Raw genomic sequence first — 24729 nt, 5'->3', positions numbered from 1 at the left:
ATTTCTATGGATTTTATTACTGGTTTACCTAATACTAAAGCTAACCATGACATGATTTGGACTATAGTAGATAGGTTTAGTAAAAAACCATATTTTATTCCATGTAAGAAAACTTTAACAGCATCTCAGGCAGCACAATTGTTTTTGAAAATTGTTTTCACTAATCATGGATTACCAAAAGTTATTATTTCTAACCGTGATTCTAGATTTTGTAACAATTTTTGGATTACTTTGTTTGCTAACCTAGGAACAAAGATTGATTTCTCATCTGCATTTCATCCTGAAACTAATGGACAAACAGAAGCCACTAATAGTATTGTTTTAGATCTTTTACATGCTTACACTATTTCTAAACCACAGACATGGGACACACATTTGCATTTACTACAGTTTGCATATAACAATACACCACACACGTCTACAAAGAAAGCACCGTTTGAAGTAATTTATGGTTATAGATTGTCTACACCTGTTGCATCTTTATCAAATAGAATTCAGAGTGTTGATGATATTGCTAATATGCACGCTACTATTTTTGATGAGGTTAAAGACATGATTGCCAAAGCCCAGCAATCATATACCAAACAAGCCAATAAGAAAAGACAAGCAATGAATTTCAAAGTTGATGATTATGTTTGGTTGAGAATAGAAAAACGTAGATTACAAAGTGTACATAAACACCCACTCGTGAAATTAGCACTTAGATTCTATGGACCATTTAAGATCATTCACAAAATCAATGACAATGCATTCAAGTTAGAATTACCACCTCACTGGAAAATTCACAACACATTTCACATTAGTTTATTGCGACCCTTTAGAGGCCAATTACCTGTACACCCTGTTTATGAAAATCCACCTTTGTTAGATGAAGAGACTGAAATACTTGAACCTGAAACTATCCTAGATACTAATTTTATGACCACTAGAACTGGTCAAAGATATTCTAGATATTTAGTCAAGTTTAAAAACCATCCTGTAGAGGAAGCCCAATGGATGCACGCTAGAGACTTAAATGCTTTCCCCACTTTGTTAGCTCCACATTGAGCTAATAGCAATTGAGGACAATTGCTATCCCACCAAGGGGGTATGATGCCAAGAGGCATATTTCACGGTGGATTCCGTGCCACAGTGGATTCCGTGAGGTTTTACGGTGGATTCCGTAAACTTTGTTGACCGGGGCTCATACACAAAGTGGATTCTTTGTGCGAGCAGTTGATGGGGACACCTATCCTTTTGGGGCGTTTCATTAATTTAGTGTGTACATGGGTGATTCCATAGCGGGTGATTCTGCAAAATACATATTAAATTAATAAACGTTTATGAGTTTAGAGTGCACACTCGTAATAAATTAAGGTTAGGATTGATTTCTAACCAGTTGATTTATTTATGTAGCTGAAGACTGCTAAGTATTCACTTTTGTTGGTTTAATTGTATTATTTTACTAACAATTGTGAATGCTTCAGTTGATGTGTAGAGATAGCAGCAGTGGTGGCGGAGGAAAGCATTGGAGGATAGCATGTATTCGAGTTATCACTTATATTTTGATGGGCGCATACCTTAGGCATGGCGCCTATATTTTGTCTCGCCTATTTATTGAGGCGTTGGATATTCATTTATTATTTTGTATGCACATGGGCGCACGATTATGATATTTGTATTTGGACATTGTATTGGATACGCCTGACTCTTTGGGCGCCCGCCCATTAGCTTTATTTCTATTTTGTGCTAAAGCAAACTCAAAAGTCAAAAGCGTGCTATTTTGTAATTTGGGCTATTATTTGAGCTTCAAGATGATTAATACATAAAATACATGCTTTGTGGAGCGCTCACACAAGGCATGGGGAGAGATTGCACCCAATTGGTCTCTTGTTCATGTCGTGCATGCTTTTTACCTTGAGTTTTGTGCAAAAAGTAGAGTTCTTTTGTTCTTGGGGACCTTCCGGCATTCACTACGCGAGCATATAGCATCCGATCTGCGCACCACAAAACCTCATGAACAAAATCCTACATCACTTTCTGTTCAAGTTCGTGTTTGTTTTCTTTGATGACATCCTCATTTACAGCAAGTCATCTATGGAGCACTTAACACACATTCGGAGGGTGTTTGACATATTGAGAGAGCATCGACTCTTTGCTAAGGAGAGAAAATGCATATTCATGCAGACATCTGTGGAGTAATTGGGACACATTGTGAGCAAAAATGGTATACAGGCTGACCCGAAAAAGGTACAATGTGTTAAATATTGGCCCATTCCTTCCACCACCACTTCTTTGTGTGGCTTCCTTGGTCTCTCTTCATTCTACAGATGCTTCATTAAGCACTATGCCACTATTGCAACACCGTTTACTGATCGCTTGAAAAAAGAGTCATTCTTTTGGGATGCCACTACGGATCATAGCTTCAAACAGTTAAAGGACGTACTTACTTCAGTCCCCCATCCTTGTTTTCCCTAACTTCTCTAAGCTATTTACCATTCATTGTGATGCCAATGGCCGGGGTATTGGTGCAGTATTGTTGCAAGAGCATGGTGTGATTGCATTTGAAAGCTATAAGCTTGATGAGAAGGAGATGCAAATGAATGTATATGACCAAGAGATGTTGGCCATCCTCCATGCCATCAAGAAATGGCACCACTATTTGTATGGCATCCACTTCCAAGTAAAAAGCGATCACCAAGTCCTCCAATACTTCTTGACTCAATCTACTTTGACTCCTAAGCAAAGGCGATGGGTGGCAACCTTACAGAACTATGACTTTGATATTTCACACACGCGGGGCAAGGATAATATTGTGGATGATGCTCTCTCTCAAATGTGGGCATGCACAGTGTCCTCTATCTTAGAATTGCACAGTGATTGGGTTGAAGAGCTCCAAGAGGATTACTTGTTGGATGATCATTTCAGCCACACATTTCAAAAATTACAGCATGGGTTTATAGCTGAAAACTCCCAATATCAGCTCAAGCATGGCCTTATTTGGTCCCATGGCAAGATTGTCATCCCACACACTTTCCCCTTCACGTAGAAGATCATGGAAGAATTGCATTCTTTCCCCACTGCCGGTCACTTAGGTGTTTTCAAAACATATGACAGGATTGCCTAGAGCTTTCATTTGAAAGGCTTATGGAGCGACGTCAAAGACTTTGCGACCAAATGTGTTCCATGCCAACAGAACAAGGATAGTACACTCAGGCCTGCTGGCCTCTTGTAGCCTCTCCATATCCCTGAAGGGAAATGGACTCACATCACAATGGACTTTATCACTGGCCTTCTTATGACTAAGAAAGGGTGGAACAGTATCTATGTGGTAGTTGATTGCCTCACCAAAGCTACCCACTTTATCCCCACTAAGATCCAATATATTGCCTCTCAAGTGCCACTCAGTTTATGGAAAATGTCTTTAAGCTACATGGGTTACCACAAGTCATAGTACATGATCGAGATGCAAAGTTTATGAGCAACTTTTGGCAGACAATTTTCACCTCCATGGGGACCAAGCTTACTCCATCCACTGCGTACCACCCTCAGAAAATGGCCAAATTGAGAGAGTGAACAAATGGCCAAACTGAGAGAGTGAAAAAATGGATTGAGACATATTTGAGGCTCTTTTGCCATGATGTATACCATAGTTGGAATACGTGGCTTCACTTGGTTGCGTTTGCATATAATAACTCCACACACTCTAGCATTGGAGTTTCCCCTTTTGAGGCCTTATACGGGTATAAGGTTCCCCTTCCCGCAATCTTGTTTACTGATAAGATCAACCCTTAGAGTCAAGCTGAATTGGATCACATGCAAGCTTTACTTCAGCAACGCAAAATGAATCTTCAAAAGGCCCAAAAACACATGAAACTCTATGTTGGTGAAAAAAGAAGGCATTTGGAATTCCAAGAGGGGGAATTGGTCCTTTTGAAAGTGCCTAAAGGCATTTGGAATTCCAAGAGGGGGAATTGATCCTTTTGAAAGTGCCTAAGTCCCATCACTCAACTTTCAAAGAGGGCAGCAGTAACAAGCTAGCCCATCACTTGTATGGCCCATACCGGATTCTGAAGAGAGTTGGTGACTTGGCCTACCGCTTAGAACTCCCCCCTACCACCAAAATCCACAATGTGTTTTATGTCAGCCAACTAAAACCCTTTGTAGGCTCCTCGGTGGACTATGTGGAAGAACTTCCCCCCCATAGATGAAGAGGGCATCACTCAAAATGTGCCTGAAGCAATCATTGGGCAACGAGATAAGCACTTATGATCCCGATCCATCAAAGAATACCTCATCAAATGGCAAGGCCTACCCTTAGAAGAAGCCTCTTGGTGCCCAGCAACCATCCTCAATGAATTTCCCTACCTTCGTGAACCCCAACAAAGACTAGCCGGTTGCCCACTCTCTACCCGTAGATTGCACACTGTTTTAGAATAGTTTTGTACTTACTCAAATCACATGCATGTGCATTCTACATAGGTTGAAAGTACTCATCATAAGCTACATTTTGACATATGGTGCGCCCTATTTGGAGCAGCCTATCAAAAGCTATGACCAATTTACTTCAGCAGATCGGTCCCAAACTGGATGTTGTCCCTAGTCTCTCCACACCTAATCTTCATTGTCAAAGGGCTCTAAGTAGTACTCTGCAACCCTCCCTTAGCCCACCCATCACTCCCCTCTATTTCTCCTTGTTTTTTAGGGAAAAAACCTTTCGAATGGGGATGGATTGTAACAAGTGGGATACACACCGACTAGGATTTAGACACCCCGTCACACTAACTGGGGTATTTAAGGTATAAAAGCCCCAGATTAGGGCAACCAATTATTATCAAGATCATACTCTTCACCTTCATCTCTAGCTTCCATGGCTTCCTCCTCCCTTCTCTCCTCCCTTCTCTCTTTCTCTCTCTTCTTCTAATCTTCTTCCTTCCTCTTCTTGTTCTCTTTCTCTCTCCTCAAATCTTCTTCTCTCTCCTCTCAACTTCTTTCATTACAGCGAGAACATTCCCTAATTAAGTGTGGGGATGTACTGACTATCAAAATGACTTAATTTTTTGGCTGATTTTTGTTGTTTTTGTGGATTGAATGGGTGATTTTTTATTGATTTTATATGATGATTAGTTTGTTTGGAAGTGTTTGAGAGTATTTTGGATAAGATTGATTAGGTCTTAGAAGTTCATGATGTTTTTCAGTGGAGATATGATGTTCTGACATGTTCTATTGATGTCTTGATAGTGTTTGATTGAGTTTATTTAGCTTCTATTTTATTTTGATTTCTTTCTATATGAGAGGTTGGAATGATGATTGATGGATTTTGAGAGTTTGTTTAAGCTTATTGATTGATTATTTGTGGTTTTTAATGGTTTTAGTTGAGCTAAAGGCTTCTTAATGACCTTCTGTATGGTTCTATAGACCCTCTGTTGAGCTTCTGTGTAAAGCCTCTGTCTCTATTCTGTTTCTGTTTTGTATGCCTCTGTAAGTGTTATGTGGGATGAATGTGTAGCTTGGGGAAGTTTTCTAATCTTTGGAATACATGAATAAAAGTCCAAATTATCTCAAAGAAGTGGAAGAAGTAGTTTTTGAAGACTCAAGTAAAGACTGAAGTAACGGTGACACTGTTGAGCTATAAAGGGACACTATTGTGGCTCTGGTTACCTTTCATATCAAGCATACCCCTTGGGAGGGTTATCCATAACCAAAGAGAGTTTATTGATGATTATTCTTGATTATTCCATTGTATCATTGAGAGAGAGACAGAGATAGAGAGGGACTGAGAGATACTCAGTTTTTCATGCAAAATAATGTATCTATGAGTGAGAGGTTGTGAGTGTAACGTGTCCTCTTAGTATCATCTAGGACACGTCTTAGCAGTCCGTTGGAAAGGATGTCTAGAAAGCTCCGCCCGGCACTCCCATGGAACGTTATGGGATTTGCGATCTAGGTCTTCCCGCGTCTGCCACGTAGTGGAAGTACCTTGGCCATTCCCACTTGGGATCGATCGGAATTAGGGTTTTCCTGACTGGCCATTAACTAACAGCAACTAGCGTCGAACCCGAGCGAACTACTTTATGCAGAAACGCCAGGTCCAAAGCGGATTCACGCTGCACTTGGTTCAAGGAGAATGGGAAACGAGAGGGATGCAAAGCTCAACCTCTCTGCCATAAGGCATAGTCCCATTCCGTTCCCCTAAAACAGCGTAAATCGGGTAAGACATAACTCTAGGTCATTGCTTCCGTTATTCGTTTTGATGATCATCCTGCTGTTCATCGAGATTTTTGAGAAAAGTTCCCGGATAACCGGGACCACCCAACCATAGGACGGACCCATGGCCCATCCTCCGCACTTTCCTCAGTTTGTTTTTAGTTATGTAATTATCTAACACATTGATTTGACATATAACAATCAGCTTCTTTAATTAATCCATTAAGCATTGGTTCCTTCACGTAATCTTATCACGTGACATAGAAAACGATATCAAGCAAGTTCTTTGTTAATATTTCATCATTTTATCTTTGAAATACAATGAGTTCCGCCCGTAAGCTTGTCCATAATCCGCACGAAGGCTATCCAGTAATCCGCAGGGATCATTATTCCAAGCTTCCGCCCGTAAACTAGTATGCGGGCCTCGAGATCCAATCCCGAGTCACGTTAGTCTCTTGTGCAGGACCCGGAAGGCGAGGGATTTACGGCCAGAGCCCCCCCTGGCACCCAAGCGTCCTCCTACTCCAAGTAGAGCTCAACGGAGAGACCTCTCGTGGCAGGTTCGGTCCACGTTCCCGGCGCAGTGAACAACCCCCTTGGTTAGGGTTAGGCAGGTAGTCGGGCGTAACTGAATTGCCTCTTCCTTCAGGCCTTTAACCTAAAGTATAGGTACTAATTTAATTTGTAATTCATAATTCAAACAGAGCCCTAAAATCTCTAGCAAGCACAAACATTTCCATTAATCAACCGTGTTGTTTGGAAAACTGCTAAGGAAGTGTTCTTTCCTTTTGAGTGTATCAGCACTCCTTCCCAAGGTGTCTTGTAAATTGGCAAGATCCTTTACATTTCGGTGTAGGGCGTACCTTATTAACCCAACTTGGTCAACCCTAAAGTTCCTTAGATATGCTAATTTCCAGTTTACAACTTTCCTTATTTAGAAGGATATCCAAAAATATGTCCTTTTGCAAGATAACTTGCGTAGGGATCTGCCATCCTTGTTGAGGGTTTTTACCCTTTCTCCTTGTGAATCAATCACAAGACTAAATGATTTCGTACTTGCTGCGCAAGTCCTGCGATGGAATAATCCGTTTAGATCCTTTAAGCTGACGTATGTCAGGCCTAGGGTTTCTTTTTAAGGATCTCGGGGACAGCCCTAGTTCTTTATCTTTACGAACTTTTTTTGACCCTACAATAAGGAAAGTAGTCAAGTGCTTAGGGTATGAATATTTCTACATTTAGATTGGTTTGGTTATCTTTTGGAAGGTAATGTTAATTGTCTTGTCACGATGTTGCTATCCTTCTGACAATTTACTTTTTAGTCAATACAGTTCAATTTAAACTTCCTTTTTCCTTGCAGATGAACTCATGCCAAATAACAAACATTTCCCTTGCTAAGATGTGTAATTAGCAATGATAACTTCCTAGTAATTTGAGCAACGAAAGAAAGCTTTCATGAATTTAATCATTTACAATGATTTGTTGCGAAAAGGAATAAGACTAATGGTGCAAGATATAATTTCTATACCTTTAGGATTTAACTAAAATATACTACTATAGAAAATTGATAATCTTGCTCGTAATTTATAATGCTTGATGCTATTCGAAGAAAACTAAGTTCTATACTTTATCATTCATTCAAATAAGCTAAAATCCTTCATCACAAATAACTCGGACAAATATATCATATCCCTAACAATTTCCCTTTTGCATGATTGACTTAAAACTGAATTAAAGCCAAGAAGAAAAACCTGGTTTTGGGGTGAGATATCCACATGGATACCGGGAGATGCACCTCCGCATCTACTCCTTGGACTTCTTAGGAGGCATCACAATTGTAGTCCTTCGAACGTGGAAGCAGCTTTACACTCTTTTTCAGAATTCCACCGTCGCTCCCTTGCACCGTCCGTCGAAAGGAGTTTTTGGAAGGCTCCCTCCTTGAAGTCGGGAATTCGAAAGGGTGTTTAGAATCTTTTACGACTAAGACCTATTGAAGCCATGGGGAAGGCTTAATGGCTTTTTAATGACTCGTTCAAACGAGGAATGAAAAGGGATGGAAAAGACACAAGGTGCGGGAGAGAACTCCAAGGGAATATAGTAACCATAAAGGTTATAAGTAAGGTCGAAGGACCCTTAGGTCAACTTGGAGGAAAGGGTTCTCAATACGCCACAAGGGAAGGGTTAGAGAAGGTTTAATCACAAGGGGGGGAAAAAGCGTGATTCCAATATCCACGCAAAAAGGGGGTCTAAGGGTTTATAGAACACGAAGGAGGATGGGTTCCAAGGCTCAAGAGGAAGGGGGCTTATAGGGGTTACCACCAGGGAGAAAAAAAAGGGTTTTTAAGGCCTACAGGAAAGGCTTCATGGGTAAAACATAGGGGTTCTAACACCCATCAAAAGGGGGATTTAGACACACGAGGGGGGGAAAAGGTTTCAAAGCCCATAACAAAGGGCTAAAAGGTTAAATCATGGGGGGTATGGAAGGGTTTTTGGAAAGGCACGAGAAGGGGGATGAAAGGGCCTTAGGAGGATTAAAACCGGGGTAGGGGGAAAGGGGGCTTAAACAGCTCCTTTATAGAAGCTTCTAGGATCTTCCACGTTGGGGGCGATTTACAGATGGGTGCAGCAGCTCCGTCCTCACGACAGCAGCGTAGGGTAGCACTCACTCCTCTCTACCTCCCGTCGACTGCATCCTCCGTAGTCTCTCCCAGCTCACGGCGTCCTCCCCTTGCACTCACGGTAGCAGACGATTTGGGCAATGTCACCATTTGTTTTTGCCGTCCTCCTCCTTCCCTAGCGGCAGCAACGCAAGGTTTAAATAGGGGAGGGGAGGGGGATCCTCCCTCTCCTTCGTGTCAGCACGCATGGCACTACTCCTTGCAAGCTCCCACCGAGGAGCTTCTGGCTTCTTTCTATTCCCCTCCCCTTCCAGCACAACAGTCGGCTGGGGAGGGGAATAAATTAAAAACATTTGCATTTATCCATTTTATATTTTACAGTGAGAGAGACTATGAAAACTATGAAACTATTGAAGATGAATGCTATGTGATGATTTCTTTTGAAATTGGATCATTCCTTTGTGTTCTCTTGTTTCTTTGATGAAGAATATGAAGAATGTATTGAAGTTTTGTTGTGATAAATCTATGGAAGAATTGTTATATGAAGCAATGTGAAGATTTGAGAAGATTGGTGTTGTTTTCTTGTTGTAGTTGATTAAGTTATAAAGAACATGCTTGTTGATGATACAATATAGATTTTCTTGCAGTAGATTCCCCGTTTTCATCGTGTTCCTCTTGGGGCTCCACTTCCACAATGCATTCAGAAACTAGGTCAAGAATCTTTGCATTTCACTATAAGGAAACAAAGACATATCAATAGTTGTTTTCGATATGAATTGGCATAGTTCCAAATAGTTTTGCTATTTGCAATGCAAATAATGACTCTAGTAGTGGTGGTTCAATGAGAAAAAAATTGATGAAAACCTGAGCATGGAATTTTGAGAGTAAACGAGTGAAAGAGAACAAAAGGGAGAGGGAAAGAGCTCAAAGCTTTGTGTCACGTGTACGTGTGTGTGTGTGTGTGTGTGTGTGTGTGTGTGTGTGTGTGTGTGTGTGTGTGTGTGTGTGTGTGTGTGTGTGTGTGTGTGTGTGTGTGTGTGTGTGTGTGTGTGTGTGTGTGTGTGTGTGTGTGTGTGTGTGTGTGTGTGTGTGTGTGTGTGTGTGTGTGTGTGTGTGTGTGTGTGTGTGTGTGTGTGTGTGTGTGCTCATCGCCACTGATGCTATCCATAAAGGAGAAAAGAGAGGGAAGCTGCAAAGGCGAAAGGATTCTTCTTCAAGCCTTTAAGGTAGGTATGTTGTTTCTTCTCACTTTTTTAATCTATTTTTTTCTATGGTCTCTATCTTTTTATTTGTGAAGAGATGCATTGAGAGACACACACACACACACAAAGGACGGGAGAAAAAAAGAGACAGAGGAGAGAGAGAGAAAAATAGAGAGGGAGGGAGGGAGAGAGAGAGAGAAATAGAGAGAGGAAGGGAGGGAGGGAGAGAAACAAAGAGAGGGAGAGAGAGAGAAAGGAAGCGAGGAATGGAGAGGTAGAAACAAAGAGAGGGATGGAAAGGTAGAGAGAGAGAGAGAGAGAGAGAGAGAGAGAGAGAGAGAGAGAGAGAGAGAGAGAGAGAGAGAGAGAGAGAGAGAGAGAGAGAGAGAGGATAGAAAGAAACAAAGAGGAAGGGGAAGAGAAATAGAGATATAGAGGGGGAGGGGAGAAAAATAGAGAAATAAAGGGAGGGAGAAAAAGAAACAAAGACAAAGACAAATAAAGATAAAGAGAAAAAGACCAATAGAAGGAGGGAGGGAGAGGCTGGATGGGAGAGAAACAAAAACAAAGAGATAGAAATAGAAATAACAAGAGATAAAAATAAATATAAGAAAAAAATGAAGAGAGGGAGGGAGATAAAGAGAAAAATAGTGAATAGAGAGAGGGAGGGAGGGACAGAAGCAAAGAGGGGAGAGTGGGGGGATATAGAAACAAAGAGAGGAATTGAGAGGTAGAAATAGAGGGATGGAAGGTAGAGAAACAAAGGGAGAGAGAGAAAAATAGACATATGGAGGAAAGGAGAGAGAGAAATAGAAACAAAGAGGGAGGGGGAAGAGAAATAAAGATGGAGATGGAGAGAGAGAAAAATAGAGAGAGGGAGGTAGAAAAAGAGAGACATGAGGGGGAGGGGAAGAAATAGAGAGAGAGGGAGAAAAACAAAGGAGGGGGAAGAGAGAGAAAAATAAAGAAAGGGACACTCAAAAATGGATAGAGAGGAATAGAGAGAGATGAGAGAGGGAGGAAGAAAGAGAGCAGAAAAGGGATATTTGTAGATATAGAGGGAGAAGAAAAAAAACAAACTAAATAAAAATATAGAGGGAGGGAGGGAAAGGAAGGAAAAGAGGGAGATGAATTGAGAGGGAGAAGTGTATCATCCATCTCGTGACTTAGAGAAAATGGACATCGATGAGGACTATGACATTGAGATCAAGAGGCATATCACAATTAGTGTCACCCATGTCCTTGCACTCAATATAAGCTTGCAATTCGATGAAAATGTCACTTGTCTATAGACCACATGCGACACTTGCACGAGTTTTAATCAAAAATCATTAATCAAGTGGTCTTTGACTTTGAGTTAACAGTGAGCAGAGTGTATACCAATCATGCTTTGCAAATAAAAATCTAATTGAAATAACATTCAATTATATTAAATGTGTCCTAAAAATATCCACAAGAAGGTACCAATCCATCCTAAGCAATGCACCTATTGCAACTCGTAAGAAGAGTTTGTGGCCAAACAATGGAACAATTATGCAAGCTAATAAATCCATTAAAGGATAAGTCACTAACTATGCCCTCATCTCATAGTTCTCTTCAATGGGCATATCCTACGCACTAAGATATTTAGCTTCTACCTTTTATTGCAATATTTCTTCTGAGATTGCCACTGATCCTGTCCTGAATTTTTCTCTCATTGAAACATTACAATATACTATTTTGCAACTCTAAATAGCTTCCACTTGGGCTAGGCCAACATTATTAGAGTAAAGCCTTGTGAAAGATGGCATCTTGTAATCGATTGCCTTCATAGTCATTGAGGCCCACATTATTCTTGTAGCACCTTGTGAAATTCGTGTAGCACCTTATGAAAGATGGCACCCCACTTTGCATTTTAGGATTTACACCCTATTTTGCTTTTCAGAGTTTGCACCCCCCCACTTTGACTTTTGGGTTCACCCTCATGTTGCATCATAGGGTTGTGAAATAGAGTTTGCACCCTCTTCTGGGCATCTTATTTGCTTCATGGACTCTAGGTTGGGTCAATCCTCCTTGAAGCATTCTTATATATGTCATAATTAGACCTAGCCACCTACACTATTGTAATTACAAATACATGCGTGCGACCCACACAACAATTGTCGGTGTGACAAATATAATTCCAAAAGATCATACAATGTGAATGGGTGTTGTGAGCTTGGCTCTCACAAAATAATACGTCCATGATAATGTGATGTTCATGAAGTACAACAAATAATATGAGTGCCCAAAAATAGTACATTGAAGCTCCAAAATTAATATCCTTCCACAAATAATTCTAGCACTTGCGTTTTGACTATCTTTAACTTCCTTTGACTTTCTCTTTGAGTGTAATGTTCCACTTTTGCTATTAATATTATCCTCCTTTAAGAGAGTGCTAGTCCCATGGCTCTCATGTCAAAGGTAGTATACTACTAAAGGTGCAAAATGCAAGGAAATTTGATGAAGTAGCTTTGAAAAAGAAATTATAGTCTTGATGGAGGAGTTTCCAATGAAGAATTGTTGATGATGATGATATTCTTGCTCTACTGGGACAAATGATGTTGCCAGTACTATAGTGAATGGTGCCTAATATTATTGTTGGTTGGTGAAAAATCTAAAAGAAGATGGAATTTATAATTATACACTTGATTGAGAATCCTTCTAGTTGGACTAGAACTTGAATGTTCATTGGAAAATTGAGGGAGATGCCAAGAGATGGGAGATTCAAAGTTGATTATAGAAGTAATGGCATATGATTCTCCATAACTTTTTTACTTGCAAAGTAAAACCTCATGTGTGATCACTTCCTAAAGGACTATGCTAGTCTTGTATTATCTGCCACAAGACACATGATGGAGTTGGTTTGGGAGATCGGTCAAAAATCTAGGCAAGCCTGAATCCACACTTGAGGACCTAGAATCATATATAGGTTATGGCATAAAATATACTATGAGTGTATGGGCCTACATAGGCAAATACTTAGAAAGAAGCCTACTCCAAATATTCTTCCATGGATGATGACTGTTAAAGCAAGGAATCTTGAACTTGATCAATATAGGAAGAAGCACCATTATTGAGGGAAAAGAAAGTTGGTGAAGATGATTTTAGAAAAAACTGAAAGGTAGGATGGACAAAAGATGGAGTCTCTTCCAGTAAACTTTTGAAGCACATGGTTTTGAGCTAGATCAACTACATGTGGCAATTGATGGCAATGATGTCTTCATGCTTAAGAAGTTTTTCTACTTGGCTAGGGATTCATGACATTGGATGAGCCAAATGAAGGATGAAAACTCCAAATGACTCTACAAGAGAGGTCTAACCTAGGAAAGCTAAGACTCCTTAATAAGGATGCCTTAGGGATGTCTTGACCTTGATATGCATTGAGTAAATATGTGGAAAAATGAGAAAAAGGCTAGGGTTGTAGAGATAGAGCTAGTCAACCCTAGTCATTTGATGCATACAACTTGAGAACCCCTAGGTGTTGTGCAATATGTGTGAGTGTGTACTCCTCTTTCTTTTCTTTTCTTTTTTTTCTCCCTTTTTTTCTTTTGAATTTTGTCTCCCCCCTGTTGGTGTGAATAGTCACACTACCATACAACAAGGCATGCAACCTTACAAAGAGAAATGGACTTATGAAATATCTAAAGGCTTACTAAAAATAGTATATTTGATGCAAAGAGTGAAGTTCTGTATTGAAGTGTACATGTTGAAGATTGAATAATAAGCCTGGACATTAAAAACACAATGCTTGGTTATTATTGAAGTTATTATAGAAGAAGAACTAAACTATTGAGATAAAAACTTGGATTCTCATAGATGGGAAATTTTGAACTTCTCCATGGAAGTTGATGACCATTGGATATTGTCATTGAGATATATAGTGGTTGAATAATTTGGGATGTCATTGTCAATGGATCTCTGATATCTTGTCTCTTGTTGGAGTCTCTCACATGATCTTGGTAACTTGATGGTTTGATGATCTACCATATGGGTACTTTGGGATAGTTTTGGGACTCAAGATTTTAGGAAAGTATTTGGTGCTAATGCCGCATTCAAGCATTTAATTCTCATTACCAGGATTTGTCACTGATGTGATCTATCATATTCCTACATTCACTTGGTGAGAATTTTTTAGTAGATAGAAAGAAATGATGAAAACTTTGTTGTGTTTTGCTATCATACCGAGAACAAAAGTCTAGAGCTCAAACCTTTGATATGGCCCTCACATAAGATGTAGCATTATTCCAAAAGTTGGAGGGGCTTTGGGTGTTGCTAGTGCAACACATTAAACTAAAGAATAAATTATATACAAGGTTAACTAGGTTAGTTATATACAAGATTTAGTGTTTTTTTAAGTTTTCTGAATCCACTAATTATAGAAATTCATATTGTATTCTAATTCAGCAAAGTTATCCAATCAGTTGATTTGTTGTTCATCCACAAAGATAAGTAGTCAAATTGCAAAGCAAGGAAAGGTCTACAAAGTGATTGGCTATGTGTAGTTCCTATTCAATTAGAAGCTTATTAATAAATGGGTGATGCTATAGCTTGGATGGCAAGTCTAGATCCCAACCAAGAAAGATAGAGCATAAAGAGGTGGAGGCATGATAAGTAGATCTGCCTCATGTTACTCATTATATATTGGTGTACAACCATTACCATGAGACAACTACCAAAATAAGCAAGATTAAGTTTACATGTATACCACATCTACATGAATCTACTAGAGGATTTTTTGAATTTAAGCTTCTTGATTTCAGACCATGTCACTTCTCTTAATAATAGAAGCATATAAGGGAATAAGTTGTGACTGCAACTATCCCTATGAAAGGTTTCTAAAAACTCATTTTGGATAAGGATGCTTTTGAAAAACACATGCTCATTCTCCTCCTAAGTGGATGGCCATTTTGAAGCAAGTTGAATCATATCAGCATTGCAAGACCCATATCTATCATAGAAAATAGTTGGAAAAGTGTTAATCCCAACACGAAGAAAGCAAAAGGAAGTGGAAAAGACGCAGGGCAAAGGCGGAAAAAAGGTAGCCCGACTGAAGAAAGAAAAGGAGAAAAGGCCAAAAGCGCAAGGGCAACCTTAAAAGTCCAAGGCAAAGGCAAAAGGAGAAAGTCACATTTTAAAATAAAAAGGCGCACCCTGAAATCTTGTAAAAGAGCGCCGACTCTCACCTATGCAATTTGTAAATGTAGACGGGCGGTGGACAAGAAGCAAGGAAGATAGAAGGACAATGGAAAAAAGGGCCTAGGCTATGGCCAGCCATGTAAAAAGGGGAAAAGGGGATGAGCGCCCAAAAGGGATTTAGGGTTTTGTATATAAAGTTGAAAAGTGAATAAGAAGCTCATTCTTGTGTGTGGCCAAAAGTAGCTCTCCTCTTCTTCTTCTTCTTCTTGTTCTTGCTTGCTTGAGCTTGTGCTTGAGAGAGGGAGTGTGAGAGTGTGAGGGAGTGAGTGTGTGAGGGTGAGGGACCCAGGAGGAGAAGCTCTCCATCTTCTCCTCTCTTCTTCTCTTCTCTTCTCTTCTCTTGTCTCACTCGCGGCAATGGAGCTTGGAGCGTGGAGCTTGAGGATCGAGCTTGCTTGAAGCTTGCACTTGGATCATGGAGCTACAGGAGTGCGCAGGAGAGGAGGTAACTCGAACGGCACGGAGGTAAGCTCACTACACCCGTAGATATGGATGGTGTGTCAGTTATATGAGAGGTAGCCATTAGTGCTCGGCTTGGAACACTTGAATCAATAAGCGGTCCGTGGGTCTTGGCGGTTGAGTGAAAGCTCCCACATTTTGGTTCCATTGCTGGGACCAACGGATTCAAGGCTTGAGAGCTTGCACGCTTCGAAACGGGCATTGGAGTAGGGTTTTCCCGAACCGGTGCTTGAGGTAGATAGGTAGGAAGTGAAGGGGTTGAAGAGGGTATTCGATCTCCTTGGCAAGTAGGTTTTTTGCTTTCTTGAGATTTATGTTGTGGAATGGAGTAGTGTAGGTATTTAGTTTGTGATTTGGATGCATTTAGGATAGGAAAAACAAAGAAAAAAACAAGCAAATAGTAGGGTTCTCTGTTGCTGTATAACAAGCTAAAACAAGGAAACAGGGGACCAGATTCAAGTTTTTGGGTGAGACAGGGACAGGGAGCTAGCTGTAAGGTTCTGCAGTGCTGGGAAAGGACCTTAAGAGGCCTGGGAGGCCTGGGAGGCCTAGACAGATCTCAGTTCCTTGCTTTGCCTGGTGTGAGAGAGAGAAAGAGAGAACTTATGGTTCATAGGACGAGGAAGCGCTACCCCGATTTCTAGGCGCCGGCGATTCGTGCTGCTCCAGGTGAGTCTGGTGTTTTCCAACAAGTGCTCTAGTCAGATCTAGAAAGTCTATGGTGATTGTGTGCAGCAAACAGTAAGGAGGGCTCAAACGCGCGGGAATCGTGCCTGCCGCCGCAGTTCTGGAGTCGGACCGTCCGACTGAGAGTGAGTCGGACCAGTCTGGTCCGATTCCCAGAATCAGACTAGCCCAATCGGACGTGCCACGTGGCACTCGGACCACTCAAATTCGAACCAACCCGTCCAACTCGGACACTCGGACCACTCGGACCAACCCGTCCGATTTTGAGAATTGGACACTCGGACCAACCTATCCGACTCAGACACTCGGACACTCGGACCCATTCATAATCGGACCTGCCAAAATCGGACCACCATGTCCAATCCAATTCCCAGAATCCGACCACTTTGAAAATCAGACCACTTTTTGATCCGACTCCCAGACTTGGACGTGACCAAAATCGGACCACTAGGCGATCGGACCAATCCAAAATCGGACGTCTAATTCTGATAATCGGATTCTTGAAAATCGGACATCTTAGAATCGGACAAAAAAGTGTCAAAATTGGACAGGTATCTAGAACACAAATTTTGAAACATCTAAACCCCGAGATTGACCCCAAAGGCTACGTAGAGCTAAAGGCACATCACATATCCATCACTGGGCTAAAATTTAGAGCACGTAGTCAAAATTTGGCTATAAACGATCCTCCAAATTGCGCATGGCTTTTACCGTAACGGCCCTGCAGGCCGGGGGGGACTGCCCCCCCCCCCCCCCCCGGACCCCCGCAGAGGGGGCTCTGCCCCCTCTGCATCTCCCCCAAGTGGGTTGGAGAGAAAATACGCGCCGTAACAGGTCCTCCAAATTGAACCCTAGTGTAGTAATGGTTCTACATGAGCATGTATCCTCACTTGCAAAAGAGCAACCAAAAGCCCATACCCGAACAGAGAGAAACAAAGACCCTAGAACATCAATGGGCCAATCTAGCCATCAAGGGCAAAAAGGCCACGCCATGAGAACACAAAGACATTGTGTTCAGACCATGTCTAGTCAGAGCAAAATGCAACTTCAGCAAGCTACAAATGCGAATATGACTAGACACGACACTCTTGACGAGAGATGTATGCTGAATAGCATTGCGCTGATGATCCAAGACAGTAGTGGAGAATCCACATCTAGTCGTGCAGTCGGGAACTCAAGGGCATCTGTTAGAAGGCTTAATTTTACAAGCCAAGACCCGGAAGATGAAGACATAGTACCACCTGCTTATCTTAGGGTCAAACTCACCGTGAAAAGAGAGCATATTATCGACGCTCTAATTTATGAAGGAGCAGATTTTAATATCTTGACCTATGAATCATGGACCCTACTAGGACAACCAGAGCTCACACCAACTAGTGCAACCCTTAGCCCTTATGGGGGACATCCACAAGCACTCATAGGGAAGTGCAAAATCCTTGCGACAATTGAAACAGAAAGCTTCCCTATCCTATTTCATGTTCCTCCAAATAGTGCTAGCTGCGGGAAAGAAACCCTCCTAGGAAGACCCTTTAAAAGGGCGACCAAGTGTGAGGCCGACTATGTAGCACAGAGGATACACCTAACACTACCAGGTGTGAGGATAGTCACAACCTTTAGCAAGGGTGACCTCATCAAACCTCAAGGGAAAGCCAAGGAAGCTGCTGACGTAATAGTCAAGCCTACTAACGAGAGCAATGACTTGTTGGAAGAGTTAATACAAGCACAGGTCGAACAACGAGAACCAGTGAGTGAGGCCAGGCCTGAAACAAGAAGGTCAAGAAACAATGCCAACGACGGTCTTTGGACTTACAAATATCGTAGAAGACCCCAAAAGAAGCCCAAGCCTTATAGATGAAGGCATCAATGGAGAGTCAGCACAACGCCGCGATGGATATCCAAAGCATTGCTACGTGCTCAAGGATACTACGCAGGTAACCAATGGATTTGGGTACCAAAATCCCCTGCTAAACGGCCTCTATCAGCTGAAGGCCATAGTGCCTCAAAAGCATGGCACAGGAGGAAATCCAAGAGAAACTCTAGGTTTCAAGGCAAGAAACCAGACATGATTGTTCGAAGGAAAGAGCCCTAGCCTAGCATGCTAAATAGACAGATGTCATACGTAGCCATTGAGCAGGCACAAAAATTGTTAGTGCCCAAGGAGCCTTTGATTCCCCAAGGGGAGAACAAGCATCATAGGCACAACATTGCTCAAGGCAAGGTTGATCACTCAACAAAGCAAATGTCACAATCGTCTAATAGCCTCGAGCAAATCATTCAGTGAGTGCCAAGTCCACCTAAGAGTCCTAGATCTCCTACATCCTCTTTTTCCAAACAGATACAGGAAGCACAACAATGGTTGTCAAGGGAAACTGCTCAATTCCAATCTCTATCTCCATCTAAGCTTCAAAATGTCCAAGAGGTGGGACATGGCTCCATCTGTAGCTCTCGACCCAAGGATATGCATGAGCAACCTAACGTGACCAGATCAACTCATGCTCGATCTACACGGATGAGTGCTCAAAGGCCAACAAAAGACACAACCACTTCTGATCGCCCTAGGGACTTGACACCGCAATCCACCAAGGGTAGCCAGCCCACTAAATTATCTGCTATTACTCCCAATCAGGGACCACAGCAGTCACAGCCCTTGGCTGTAACAATGCCCCTTGTGGAACGTGTCCTTAGTAGTTTACCTGTGGAGGAGGTGTCGCAACCAAATATCTCGACAACTCCAGCACTTTCAAAGTGCCTAAAGCCTAGGACGGAGGAGTTAAATGCAAGGGAGTTTGTTGAAAAGCTAGACTCTCCAAAAAGAGCGGCAGTTGTGCCCTCACAACCGGGCAAGGCTATTCAGCAAACCACAGCTATGTCCCATAAGGACACACTAGAGAAGGGAAATGATGAGGCCCGACCAAGCACATCAACGGTCGATATAGCCTAGGGTCCTGAGTCGTTGAGAGAGGCACCTTCATTGACCAAGAAAAAGAGGAGAAAGCAGAAAAAACAGCATCAGTTGTTGCAGGTAGTTGTGAACCCCAAGAACATTGAGACGAAGGGCACTGGAGGGCTGATGAATAAAGCATCGAGTCCATCCACCAATGAACCCACTAATGCCTCTCCTAACAACGGTGAAACCTCAAACACATCTGTGTGCTCTGACAAACCAAAGCAACAGTTGCCATCAACAATTGCTTGCAACACTCTATCCACTGACAGTAGAACTCACATTGATCAATCAAGAGTGGATACAATGCTATCACAACAGGGTGACAAATCTATACCAGTCACATCCGAGAAGAACCATGACGAAATAGCAGCAAAACCTCAAGAGAAACGTGAGAACCCCAAGAGCATAAGAAATCCTAGCGTTGACCAATCTTGCTCATCTAGGCCTGAGCCCCCATCCATGCTAAACCCTAAGGAAACTCTTAGAAATTTGCATGAGATAGCAACCGAGCAGGCCCTCGTTGAACATAGAAATGTCGCAGAATGCTTAACTGAGTTGGAGGCTAAGCTCAAAGTGGTCGCGCATGTCTACATCCTTGCGGACATGGGCACGATCCCCAAAGAGCAGCTGGGAGATTACTTGACATTTCCTCTATCGTGGGAAGAACAAGAACATCTTAACGGGAACTACGACAGGCTCCTGCATGAACATATGCGACTCATCCCTGACGAAGAGGTTGACGAACTGCGCTTAACCATCACGTTCAATGAAGTGCTCTGCCGACCGAATCTCGTAGACATAAAGCTACTAAAGCGACTATCAGCAGGCCAGAGTCAATTTGAGCAGCGTTGGTGCGAAAGCCGCGTTGTAATGGCCGAACTAGGGGCTCAGATCATGACGGTCTCAGAAGAGCAATTGGCCAAATGGCGGTCTCAAAGAGACCCAACCTACGTGGCACCAACTTCCCTTCGAGTGTTGACTGTCATTCAGGGTATGGACTTAGCTGGAACTAGCCAAGAGAATGCTCTGTTTGATAAGGTTCTCACTAAGGAGGAGTTACATATAGCCAGTAGACTCGGACAAGGTTCCATGCTACTCGATGTGGCAAAAAATCTATCAGTATTAAGTAAGCTGCCACCCACGAATACTAGATGCGTGTGCCACGCTGCGGTACAACCTCGAGTTCTACACTTGATTCTTATCCTCATGAAGTGACATGGATTCATAAATATGTATATAAATAAACACTGCTTTTTGTGTCACCGTGTATAAACAACGTCAACACACACAAGAAATGGTAGTCAGGCGCAGGGAGAAGAGTGGGGTCAGATAAACTAAGCTCCTCAAGTCCTCCTCTCATCACGCATTTAAAAGTGTGTGACCAGCCCCACCTCCAGGTGAGAGCATGCGACCCACATTGCTGCCATAGGAAGCCTTGACCAACAACCCTGATGGTGTAGGCAGGGTGTAGTCCTTTCCAATACACCTGCTTCCCTTTTGGTCTGTCATGTCCCACTCCACGGCAACTAGTCCATGCGACTTAGCATAAACTAATATCCGCTAATGACTAGAGTCCACGCGAACATCAGCATGGGGTCCATTCCTCTACAACAAACACCGCATGCCTCACCCCTCCCCTTCTTGTCATATGCGCTTCATAAACCACACTAAAATCCCTTCCATGCAAACAGTTGTATCCTGTATCAAGGTCTAACCCTTGGATTGCGTCTTGCAGGTTTCCTTTTGCGGCGGAATGCATGGAGAATCATGGAGATCTAGCATGCAAGGACGCTCTTCACAGAAGGCAGGAGCATGTGGCACGCGCCCCTCCACCGGAGCGCTATGTGCCCACCATCAAGAGGTATGCCAAGAGGCGAGGCCCTAAGTGACACTGCCCAGGGCGAAGGCACGAAGAATCCTCGAGTGAAGAAAGTCAAAACTCAAAATGTGCAATAGGTGGCAGCACTAGTGGCACGAACTCCCAACTCCCGCTCGGGCCCCAGATGCTCAAAGGCAGAAAGGGCAGCTCGGGAAAGAGAAGAATTTAATGAATTATTTAGAGACATTCTGGAGACAGTAGCGGGCCGGGATTACACCATTCATGTCCCGGCCGACATGTTCCCTGCTCACCCCCACGGGAGCCCCACACCAGCAAAGCCCCAATTACCCGGCCACCCAGACTCGCCCCGCCTCGTACAAATCGAGTAGCCCATGATGCATAAAGGGCTTATCAAATGATAACTAGCCATAACTTTTTGTTTTTAAATGGTTAAGTGTTCCCGACTTGTTAAGTGTTGACATGTTCCCGACTTGTATGAACTTTTCATATCTGCATTTAATATATTTTACACCTTTAGCAAAAGAAAAAGCTAATCAAGTGCAGGTAATAAATATCTAAGTCAACACCATAGAATTCAGATCAGTGATGTCTCCTTACATTGCACTGGCTTATTATAGTTCCGGCATATGCCATGCTTGTACTCTCATGAAGCGACAAGTGGATACAGGATGGGACAGATCTTTGGGCGAAAGTGTTCAATGGTCGATCACCGCAAGACCATCGACCCCTCAAGGAGCTGCGGCAAAGCCACCCTGCCGAAATCACGAATCACCTTGCCAACCGCCCACATTGCATGGCCCAAAACACATTCCTGGGCCACGCCCCCTTTCTGGGTCAAGCTCTATAGTTGGCTCGCGGCAGTCGTTACCTCAATTGTACCCACATCGCATGTGCTACAAGGAGGGTTGCAATATCTCAAGTGTATCTCCCCCTTTCGCCAACTGCTTCTCTAACAACGAGGCTAGGGCACAATCATCATTGTACTATCCATTTTCTGAGCCTTCGAAGCTTGACATTTTCCAACCCATTGAAAGGCTGATAGCCTCAACATATTGTAATGGTTGTTCTCAGGCAAATCAAAAAAAAAAGACTGGAAAGATAAGAAGCACCCACAATCACAACACAGCACCTAGGGGTCCTCAAATTAGGTCCGTCTGGTGACCTTGGTCGACCGGCTTCGTCCCTAGTCCCCTAGCCCCTTACAATCACCCACAATTGTTCAGGGCACATCAAGGGCAAGACATACCTGGGGAGCTTGTCTCGCCTAGGGTTAGACCTGTCACCCTGACCCACTTGCACAATTTTATTTTACACTCTGCCTTAGTACCATTGCAATCAGTGGTGATAAGCACCGCACGATGGGCCATGAAAAGTCCACCATACTCATCAAGCAAGTCCAATAGTTTCCAGCTACTGAAAGTGCGGTGTCCTTCTATTCAATTATGCTACATCGTGCAGTCACAATGCAAAGGATGTCTCATATACCTTCACGTGTACTCCTCCTCCACATGGACAACTTTGCTTCATCCACGCATTGTTATGAGAAACTAGCCCACGGCCTTCTAACTATGTAATATCTAAGTATGCACGAGCACTCACATAATATCTGCACTGAAGTATGTCCACAGTTTGGGTCCTCAAGTGCAGGACAATACTCTAGGTTTGCTTAGAGTTCGACCTGTCTCCCAAACTAATCAAACTATGTCTTGTGCACGATGAGAAGCCTAGCACTACCCCTTAAGGAGAGACCACACGTGAGGTTTTCCAATTGCAGGTATAAGGTGTTGTTCGCTCTTCATCAACACTCAACTTTGAATGCTCGTCCCTTACCATCCGACAAGCCCGCAAAGAATCGTCATGTGCAGAATCCCCAACAAACCAACACTTGTGCTAGCCATCAATACAATCCCCAACACAGCATAGCCCTACCACCAACTCCAACAACCTTCCACCAGACACCTTGGCCACTAACATGCCCTCAGGACCTTCTGCCACACCACCACCAACACTCCTCCACGAAAACCACAAGCGTCCTTATCACCCACATCTTCGGTGCATGCTACAGCCTGCTACCTACGACGGTGAGTGCCATGGGACTGGCACTCGTTTAGGAGGGGGGTAATGTTAACCCCAACACAAAGAAAGCAAAAGGAAGTGGAAAAGACGCAGGGCAAAGGCGGAAAAAAGGTAGCCCGACTGAAGAAAGAAAAGGAGAAAAGGCCAAAAGCGCAAGGGCAACCTTAAAAGTCCAAGGCAAAGGCAAAAGGGGAAATGCGCATTTTAAAATAAAAAGACGCACCCTAAAATCTTGTAAAAGAGCGCCGGGCTCTCACCCGTGCAATTTGTAAATGTAGACGGGCTGTGGACAGGAAGCTAGGAAGATAGAAGGACAATGGAAAAAAGGGCCTAGGCTATGGCCGGCCATGTAAAAAGGGGAAAAGGGGATGACCGCCCAAAAGGGATTTAGGGTTTTGTATATAAAGTTAAAAAGTGAATAAGAAGCTCATTCTTGTGTGTGGCCAAATGCTTGCTTGAGCTTGTGCTTGAGAGAGGGAGTGTGAGAGTGTGAGGGAGTGAGTGTGTGAGGGTGAGGGACCGAGGAGGAGAAGCTCTTCATCTTCTCCTCTCTTCTTCTCTTCTCTTCTCTTCTCTTGTCTCGCTCGCGGCAATGGAGCTTGGAGCGTGGAGCTTGAGGATCGAGCTTGCTTGAAGCTTGCACTTGGATCGTGGAGCTACCGGAGTGCGCGGGAGAGGAGGTAACTCGAACGGCATGGAGGTAAGCTCACTACACCCGTAGATATGGATGGCGCATCGATTATGTGAGAGGTAGCCATTAGTGCTCGGCTTGGAACGCTTGAATCAATAAGCGGTCCGTGGGTCTTGGCGGTTGAGTGAAAGCTCCCACAAAAAGGTACAAAACGGGAAGCCAAGTAGGAGAAACTTCTCTATTTGAAGAGAATTGTCTTGTTTGGCTAACACTCTAGCCATACTACTAAGGGATCGATAGATAAGGATAGGGTTAAGATTAGGAGGAGGATCAACTGATTGAACTTGGTCTAAATGTTGGGTTTGGGTAGTAAGGACTTCGGTAGCTTTTGGATTAAGACCCAGAATCTCAATAGTACTACTTTCTGCTATTGTATCCTTGTTAGTAGATGTTGTGTATGCATCACGCTACTTCACATTATCTGATGAAGATCCATTCTATGTGGTAGCAAAAGCATAGGAAAAATGTGGTGATCTATCACTCAGCCTTGGAATAAACTATTCAAAAAAGAGGGGATTGTATTCAAGCAAAGCATAACCATCAAGAATGTGTAGGTCCTAGATAAGGCAGAAGACATATGCAATGACACTATGCATCATGTTTTTGTAATCCTAAATGACTAGCAACATGTAGCTCTTCCTCTTGTAGGAGTTTATTACAAATGATATTTCTCAACTACTTTAGCTAATTTTAAACCATTGACAATTGCAAGCACTCGCAAGGATATAGCATCTACATATATCTAATCATGAAGTGAAGTCCAAATTACTCTTCTTTGCTACTTTCATTTATCGAGTGCCAATTCTGGT

This window comes from Lygodium microphyllum, chromosome 11 (genome assembly GCF_053477565.2).
Source record: "Lygodium microphyllum isolate KBCC chromosome 11, Lygodium_microphyllum_v1.1.10, whole genome shotgun sequence".
Classification (NCBI taxonomy): Eukaryota; Viridiplantae; Streptophyta; class Polypodiopsida; order Schizaeales; family Lygodiaceae; genus Lygodium; species Lygodium microphyllum.
Note: the sequence above shows the minus strand (reverse complement) of the source record.